This window comes from Hylobates moloch, unplaced genomic scaffold, assembly GCF_009828535.3.
Source record: "Hylobates moloch isolate HMO894 unplaced genomic scaffold, HMol_V3 SCAFFOLD_10, whole genome shotgun sequence".
NCBI classification, from domain to species: domain Eukaryota; kingdom Metazoa; phylum Chordata; class Mammalia; order Primates; family Hylobatidae; genus Hylobates; species Hylobates moloch.
In genome coordinates, this window is record NW_026652285.1 from 46,490,470 (window position 1) to 46,499,980 (window position 9,511).

Genomic DNA, 9,511 nt, shown 5'->3' on the forward strand with positions numbered 1-9,511 from the left:
TCACAAAAGAGTAGAGTTAGCCTATCCCTTCCTCCCTTAAATCCTGGTGCTCGCTTCTCTTCCTTAATAATAAATGTGTCTTTTGTGTCTTTTTTTTCCAGAATAGGGCACTTTCATCTGCATTAAAAACTTATTCAGGCAGACATCCTTTCTCCTCCATGTTTTTCTAAATCAGGAAACTCATCCGCTGCCTCTTGGTCAACAGAGGCTGCTTCTCCTTTTATCTTGACTTTTTAAAGCCAAACTTCCTTCTAAAATTATCAAACCATCCTTTGCTGGCATTAAATTCTCCAGCTTTAGATCTTTTGCCTTATTTATGCTTTAAGTTGTTATACAAGTGAGTTCACTTTTTCTTAAACCATATTAGAGTTTATGGGAATGCCTCCCTTATAGCAATCCCATGCCCGCCCCCCCCACCAAAAAGCTGCATTTTCAATAATAAAAGGGTACTTTGTAGAAAGTGCAAGGTCTTGGGCCTGCCACTATAGCTACAGTGACAACTTTATGAATGTTCTTGTTTTACAATGATCCTTGTGCTGGATTCATTTATCTTGAAATGGCAGGCAACCACAACTGCAGACCTCAATCTGTGGTACATATCAAGCAACTCAACTTTTTCTTGCAAGGTCATGGCTTTTCTCTGCTTTTTTGGGAGTACTTCCATAATCACTAGTGGCACTTCATGTGGGTCCCATGGTGTTATTCAAGATGCATGGCATTGCACTAAACATAATGAAAAATACACAAGAGCCAAGAGAGATCTTTTTTTTTTTTTTTTTTTGAGACAGGATCTCACTCTGTCAAACAGGCTAGAGTGCAGTGACGTGATCGTGGCTCACTGCAGCCTTGAACTCTTGGGCTCAAGTAATCCTCCTACGACAGCCTCCCAAGTAGTTGGGACTACAGTCATGAGCCATCAGGCCTGGCTAATTTTGTTTATTTTTGGTAGAGACTGAGTCTCTCTATGTTGCCCAGGCTGGTCTAGAACTCCTGGACTGAAGTGGTTCTCCCACCTCAGCCTCCCAAAGGGCTGGGATTACAGGCATGAGCCACCATGCTTGGCTGAGAGATCACATTTTGCTGTGATAAGTAACTTACTGAAGAGACAAACTGCTCATGTGGAGATCATTTGCACCACATGGTATTTTAAGCAGATACCCGCAACACTAGAACTCACTGCAGTGACAACCAGATGTGGCTGTGAAATTATTACAGCAGTATAGTGTGTTCTATAGTTAATTTTATACAGCTATGATTTAATATTGCATCTTTGTTTACATTTCTCTTGATGAGGAATGGCACCTGTATAGTACATGGATGTGTGCATAAGTTTTGGTAAATTTTAAACTATTAGAATAGATTTGTGTATAATTTGTGGTAGTAGATTATAAAATAGACTAGTGTTTACATGTATTTTATGCAGTCATACATACCTTAATTTTTCTTTTTTAAAATACTTCTAGGTTACATGATGTGCAAGTTTTTCAAATTGTCACAAAGCTTCAAACAATTTCCAATATATTTATTGAAAAAATACATTTATAAGTGGACCTGCATAGTTCAAACCTGTATTGTTCATGAATCAAAACTTATTCAGTTGATTTATTGCCTTTTGGCAAACTTGCCAAGATATATTGCTATTGTGGCCTTTTGGCTAGGGTCTGGAATGGTAGGATTCCGATTTTATTGTTAACATTCAATGTTATAAATCAGTTTGAACCTGAGATATACTGAGAGATTCTTCTTCAGGTATAATGTTACATGTACACTAATCAATATTCCAAATTCTTCAAAATCCCTTCTGAAAGAAATCTTTTAACATTTTTATAAAAATAATTTTTTTCCCACAAAACTTCTGCCGACCATTGTAACCAGGTATAAACAGGTATGACCATCCAATGTCTACTGGGGGAAGTTAGAATTGTCCCTGGCCAACAGTACTGTTTAACCCATTTATCTCTAGTGTTCCATTATTGGAACATTAAGCTTGTGGGAGATATTTATATCCTACTGCTCAAAGTCATCGCCAAGGTCTGATTTTTCACACAAAATTTTGCAACCTGTGGCATAAATGGATTAAGTTTGCTTGAATAAATGTGAGAGTTCCATCTGGAAATATTATACACAACTAAAAAGAGGTATAGGCTTGTTGTTTGTTTTGCTTTTAACCCCACCATGTGTATGAAGGTGGCTCAGATGCTTGAGTATGTTTCAGTCACCTGTACAGCCTTGAAAGTTTTGAGTGGGATTAAGGAACTCTGAAGGGTCTTGTTTAATCCTTAGGTATGTGAAAAGGCAGTGATGCAGAGCTGGAATCAGGAGAACTATAATCAGTCTTGGTTTTGCATTTTCCTACTTATGTGCCTTTGAAAAATCGCTTACATTTCTTAGCTTCTGTTTTTTCCTTTGCAAAATGATTATAAAATAGTTGCTCTATACAAGATCAAGTGCCACATCTATTAAATGCTTTTGGCTGTTGCAAGTGGAATACACACTTAAGGCTAATTATTATCATTGCAATGAAAAAGTAAAAAAAAAAAAAAACTGGCATAGGAACAAAGAAAGAGAAAAAAAACAAAGGAAGTGGGAAACAATGAGAGCAGGAAAAATGACAGATGTTTAACTTGAGAAATGGTAGAATGAAATGTCAAAGTCTTCAATGTGAGGGCTGGTTCATCTCTTGGCTTGCCTTAGATCCTTGGTTGCCTGGACAGTGACCACTGGAGTCTGTCCAATTGAAATGTGGGAAATAAATTTCTTAAGATTTGCAGGCTCCTGAAATCATTAGCTGAAACTTTGAGTTACAGCAGCCCCAGAAATGTGGCTTAAAATCAGGGAAAAACAACAGTGACCAAAAATAAAAATAAGACCAGGTGTACCACTGTTGGATATATCCAAATTCCCTCTTTTGGCACAATTCAAAATACAAATTTTTTTTAGTCAGATCTGGTTGAAAAGTCTTGGTCAAATTATACAATCTTATTAAGTATCAATTTTCTCAACTTTTAAATGAATCTAGTATCCACACTTACAGAACCGATGGAGAATTAAACAATATACCTAGCTCCTAGCATGATTCCACCATAGCAAATATTCTCAATTTTGTGTTTTCCCTGTCACAAAGACCCATTACTTACTAGTCTTGTCATCTACTGGGGGAAAATAAAAGACCTATTCCTATTCTCATGGTTTCTCTCTCCTTACCCTTTTTCTATCATCTTTCTTTTTTTATTATTCTTATAGAATCCTGCATATGTTACTTCTATCCCTCTCTTCTTACTGAATCTTCTGTTAATACATCTTCCATATATCTCAACTCTTGAAACTTAAACTCTCTATTTACTAGTGAAAGAGAGAAGGATGTTTAACCTTAGTCAATGAAGCTTACAACCTAGTATTTGCAAAATATCATTTCCCCATAAATTATTTTTTTCTTTTTCTTTTTTCTTTTCTTTTTTTTTTTTGTTTGTTTGTTGGTTTTTTTGTTTTTCTGTTTTTTTGATAGAGTCTTTCTCTGTAGCCCAGGCTGGAGTGCAGTTGCACGATCTCGGCTCACTGCAATCTCCGCCTCCCGGGTCCTTGTTCAAGGAATTCTCTTGCCTCAGCCTCCCAAGTAGCTGGGATTACAGGAACACGCCAGCATGCTCAGCTAATTTTTGTATTTTTAGTAGAGATGAGGTTTCATCATGTTGTCCAGGCTGGTCTTGAACTCCTGACCTAGTGATATCTGCCCACCTCGGCCTCCCAAAGTGCTGGGATTACAGGTGTGAGCCACTGTACCCGGCCTTCCCCAGAATATTTTAAACTCCAATTTAAAGATGGATTAGAAAACTTCCTATGCAACAATACCCTCCCAGGCACAAAATCCAAGCTTCCAAGCTTTCATTTGTTATTAAATTTTTGACTGAAAGTTAAATGTCTGCCTCTTTTTTCAAAGTTCTTTCAGGCTACAGACTATTTTAGTGGAAGAATGTTCTCAGATCAAGAATGCCCCAAAACAAACAAAAAAAGAATGTCTAGCTTCTTCTCCAGTAGAATGTTTACTCTTTTCCACCGAAAGTTTACAAAGTGAAAAATCAGTTGTGTTAAAATTGATCTTTAGTGTTCATCTGTCAAGAGTTTTAATATTTTAGACCTGTATGCTGAAGACAGAGTTACTGAATAACAATAACCTGTAAACGTATACATATAATGTTGGAAGACTATGACATGGACAAAGAAATGATTATCTATACCTGTTAGGGAGAAATACCGGTGGATGGATCGATTTCTTAATATAGCACTCTGGAACTTGTAATTTAAAATAGGAGGATGGATCATTGATTTACCTAATGTGACTTTCATCATTAGAAAATGTTCAGCACTCTTGCTGCAGGGGAAAAAAAAGTCATGTTGTTTACATCTTCCTACCACACTCCATGCCCAGCAATTATTAAGTTGCATTTTTTATGATGCTTTATGGAGCCAAGATACTACATTAAACCATTTCTCCCCAGGCTTTTTGTTCATGTATTTCTTTATCCCCTTGATCAACAACATACTTGTTCATTAAATAATTATGTGTTATGGTCTTTGCATGGCAGGTTAATTCAATAATTATGTGTTGGGGTCTTTGCATGGCACTTGATCTAATAGTAGTCCTGTCCCTAGACCCAGAAAGAAGGGGCCCCTGCTCCTAGTATATTAAGAGGCAAGGTGTCCATGGGGCAAAGGAAATGTGTCTTCCCCTCCTAGGCCATAATATGGGTACCCAGAAGCCTAAATCCCTGTCTAAACAGTTCTGAGCCTACTTCCAGGGCCTGAATAGTTGGCTTTGACCTTCTGAGATCTGACAGGGCAGCAGCAGTCGGCCTATCTTTAGGCCTGAGAATTGGCCAAGTCCTAGCTATTTGTAAGGGGTAGGTGCCATGGAAAAGCTTGGACATGCATGCTGGGCTGTCCACAGTCCCCACATGCAGGCAGAATGATGAGGGATGGAGGCCAAAAGGGAAAGAAAAGAGAAGCAAGGGACAGGCCAGAAACCACCATTTCTATACCCTAGTTCCTGTCAATAGTAGGAATAGGCCTGGAAGCAGATGCAAGACAAAGGTGGACTGAATATACTTTTCTGTATTAATAGATTATAATGTGTGAGGAATCTCAGTCTTTCTTTTTCTTATCTTAACGTTATTGAAAGGATGCTCAAAAAATGAGCCAAAGATGGCCTCTTTGTTGGCCTTACATTGTTTATTTCTTCAAAGCAGTCTGAGACACTGAGACCTGCCATAGTCAAACTCAATTTTCTACACATCCAAATGTTTTAAATATAGCCAAACATACAGATTTTTAGGCATTTATAATCTTCCTGTTTTGTATACCTCTGGAAACTATGCTCAACATCTGCTCGCTATAGATAAAACTCTGAAACTATTAAAACAACAACAACAACAACAACAATAAAAGCCACTGATACGGTTTGGCTGTGTCCCCAACCAAATCTCAACTTGAATTGTAGTTCCCAAAATCCCCACATGTTATGGGAGGGACCTGGTGGGAGGTAATTGAATCATCGGGGTAGTTACCCCCATGCTGTTCTCGTGATAGTGAGTTCTCATAAGATCTGATGACTTTATAGGGGGCTGTTCCCTCTTTGCTTGGCACTTCTCCTTCCTGCCGCCCTGTGAAGAAAGTGCCTTTCTTCCCCTTTGCCTTAGGCCATGATTGTAAGATTCCTGAGGCCTTCCCAGCCATGCGGAACTGTGAGTCCATTAAACTTCTTTTATCTGTAAATTACCCAGTCTCCGCTATTTCTTCGTAGCAGTGTGAGAACAGACTAATACAGTCACCAAGCTGCTGCTGCCTTTCAGAGCTTTCTGACCCAGAGGTTCCCCACTATGCTGCTGAGTGACATTACCTACACAGGTAACTCCCCTCTCCAATCCCCTTTTTCTTGGCAATTCTCTTGCCCTCCTCCCTTCTGCATGGAGGCCCCATGCTGTGAGGGACACCCTCTACATCCTTCAAACCTATCAAAACAAATAAACCTATCACCCAAATAAAGTTTGTATGTGCTCCCGCCACCACTTCGTCCTGTCTTTTTCCTTAATTAGCCCCCAAATTCTCAACCTCATTCTTTACAAGGAAAAAAAAAAACACACACACTATATTTTTAGGTATAGAAAAGCATTTGGAAGACTAGGACCTGTGAGCCAAACCTGTCCACCTGCCTTTTTGGTCCAACCTGGAAGAGCCAAGAATGGTTTTTACATTTTTAAATGGTTGAAAAATCAGACTATTCTGTGACCTACAAAAATTATATGCAACTCAATTTCAATGTTTGTAAACAAAGTTTTGCTGAACCATCGCCAGGTTCATGCATTTACATGTTGTCTATGGCTGCTTAACACTGCATTGACGGAGTCCAGTAGTTGCAAGGAGGACCACATAGCCTGTAAAGCCTAAAGTGTTTATTATCATGCCATTTACACAAAAAAGTTTTACCTAACTCATGAAATAAAACAGAGTGGTTTGTAGGCCACTATTTTCTCATCTGACATGTTTAAATTCTATAGTGAAAAAAAAGAAGAAATATCATGTATACCTTTGTGAATATTTTTCTTAAGGAATACAAAGTACCAGGCCAGGCATGGTGACTCATGCCTAGAAATTTATCCTAGAAATGGCCGGGTGCGGTGGCTCACGCTTGTAATCCCAGCACTTTGGGAGGCCGAGGCGGGCGGATCACGAGGTCAGGAGATCGAGACCACGGTGAAACCCCGTCTCTACTAAAAATACAAAAAAATTAGCCGGGCGTGGTGGCGGGCGCCTGTAGTCCCAGCTACTCGGAGAGGCTGAGGCAGGAGAATGCGTGAACCCGGGAGGTGGAGCTTGCAGTGAGCCGAGATCGCGCCACTGCACTCCAACCTGGGTGACAGGGCGAGACTCTGTCTAAAAAAAAAAAAAAGAAATTTATCCTAGAAATTTAAGAGGCCATGAAAGAATGATCACTTGAGCCTAGGAGTTAGAGACCAGCCTGGGCAACATGGCAAGACCCTGTCTCTATAAAAAATAAAACATTTAGCCAGGCATGATGGTGCACACTTGTGGTCCCATCTACTTGAGAAACTGAAGCAGATGGACCACTTGAGCCTGGGAGGTTGAGGCTGCAGTGAGCTGTGATTGCACCACTGCACTCCGGCAGGTTTGACACGGCAAGACCCTGTCTCAGAGTAGAATAGAATTAGAATAGAATAGAAGAACAGAACAGAACAGAACAGAACAGAACAGAACAGAACAGAACAGAAGTATCATGCAGAATATTTGAAGGAAAAATGGTGTGCACAGTCTTCAACTGATTAAAATCTATGAATTCTACTAGAGGAATCCCTTATATCTGCAAATCTTAGAGAAAGATGTGATATTCTTAACTCACCAAGGCAATTGCCAGAAAAGTGGCTGAACCTCTATTTGAATTTTGTAAAATAGGATTTTGTTTGAGGAGAATTTAAAACCAAGTTCCAAAGGAAAAATATAAATAGTAGCTGGCTGGATAAATAAGGTATTATTAAAACTGTCTAATTTTCCCTGGGAAAATTTAAGAAAATAGGTCTGATTCTATAGAGGATGTTTGTAAATCAACAGTTTAACTCCTATTTTGGCTTAACATACATTAATCTTAACATACATATTTTAGATCATATTTTTTAAAATGACTTTCAATCTGTTTAATACCTCTGTGTACAAAAGTAGGAATATTTGACTGGAGATATAGTAGGCAAAATAGGAACTTACATATAAAACCTTATTAGACTCATTTAAAAATCAAATATAAATAACCTTGCCTGAAGCAAATTACACAACTACTTTAAAGCAGAGGTGCCACAATCTCTTTGAACTTTTGGTATTCCTATAAGAAGCTTTGTTTTGAGTCACTGTATAGGAGACTAGAGGAAGCTGTTTTTAGACACCTCAGAGTAAGATAGCACTGCCTTCATTGTCTGGAAAGATTCATATGGTTCACTCATATGATTTATCCTTTCAATTATTTATTGTGTTAATAAGCCTTGAGGGAGCTCCTAAGTCTGCCAAGAACCGGATAGGAGCTGAGAATATAAGGAAATGGAAGATTATTGTGGTCCTTGAGGATTCAGCAATTTTTCTAAAATGTTTTTGTTTTTTTCATCTTTGCTATAGCAGATATCAGTTTTCCTAGAATATGATTATTCCATCAGAAGGATTTTCTCTTCCATTTTACTCTGGGAAAAAAAGTTAGCAGTGGGTTTGTAACATATTCTCCTCTTCTCTGGGCACTTGAGCTCTTACAGACCTCTACTAGACATCTTCATGAAATGTCATTGGCAGTTACTGACAAGAAGTTAACTAGGGGAGTTCTTATTTAAACATTTTTTTTCCAAAATATAGTTGTTGTGATTAGGGTGTTTATTATGAGTAACTAGAAATGTGTAGTATATAAAATGCAACTGGCTGGAGAGTAGAAGTTGGTAATATAAATTATCTATCTACATAACAAATGGAGTGTAAAAATTAATATACTTCAAACTTAAAGTGTGTCCTCTGAGATGACATTGAACGTATACTTTGTAAACTCTTCTTTGTTACTCCTAAACCAAAATATGTTCCAGTAGAAAAAAGGCCCAGGCATGACCCACTTTTATTGTATTTAATTAATCAATTGCTGTTTTTCCTACTTGATGTCTACCAGTTCTCTCTATATTTGGAAAAATTATCCTTTTTTAGGTATAAGTGTTGCAAACATCTTCTCCCAATCTGTTGCCTTAAGCATAACTTTAATATATTTTGATCAACAAAGGTTCTTATCTATAATCAAGTTAGTCAAATTAATGCATCTTTTATTTTATGTTTAGTATTTTCTTTGTAATCCTATAATCTTATATTTTATTCTAAGAGTTTTAAAGTTTTATTTTCTTCTCCCTGGACTTTTTATTTTTGAAATATTTATGTCTATAAAAATATCTCAGAAAGCATTATGGGGACCATCCATATACTCTTGACTTACTCCTGAAATTTATACCAAAGAAGAAACCCCAAAAACACTTTACTTACAAATAAGTTTTGTCATAACTTGTTGACATCTGGTGTGGAACAACTACAAAAAATTTCTTGTCTTCCATTGATGGACATTTTTAAAGATTCCAGACTTTCTTATGTCATGTACCACAAGCTAAGCGCCTCTGATTAACTCTTCTATTAGATCCTATCCAGAGGCAGGTGTTGTCTCATCATTGGGAATACTCAGCTGTATCATTTTGTGAAGTTGGTGTCTGTTCAGTCTCTACACTGTAATTGTATCTTCCACACTTAAGAAATTAATAATAAATTTGAAGTAATTATTTTAATTAATAAGCTTGAAGTAATAATTTTAAACTGTAAAAATCTTGTGACCAACAACATTTCATCAAATTGTTTAGACATTCATCAATGATACTTACCTAAACCAACAATTACACTCGTTTCAACAAAATGATGCTATCTCATTCTATTATTTCTTTGA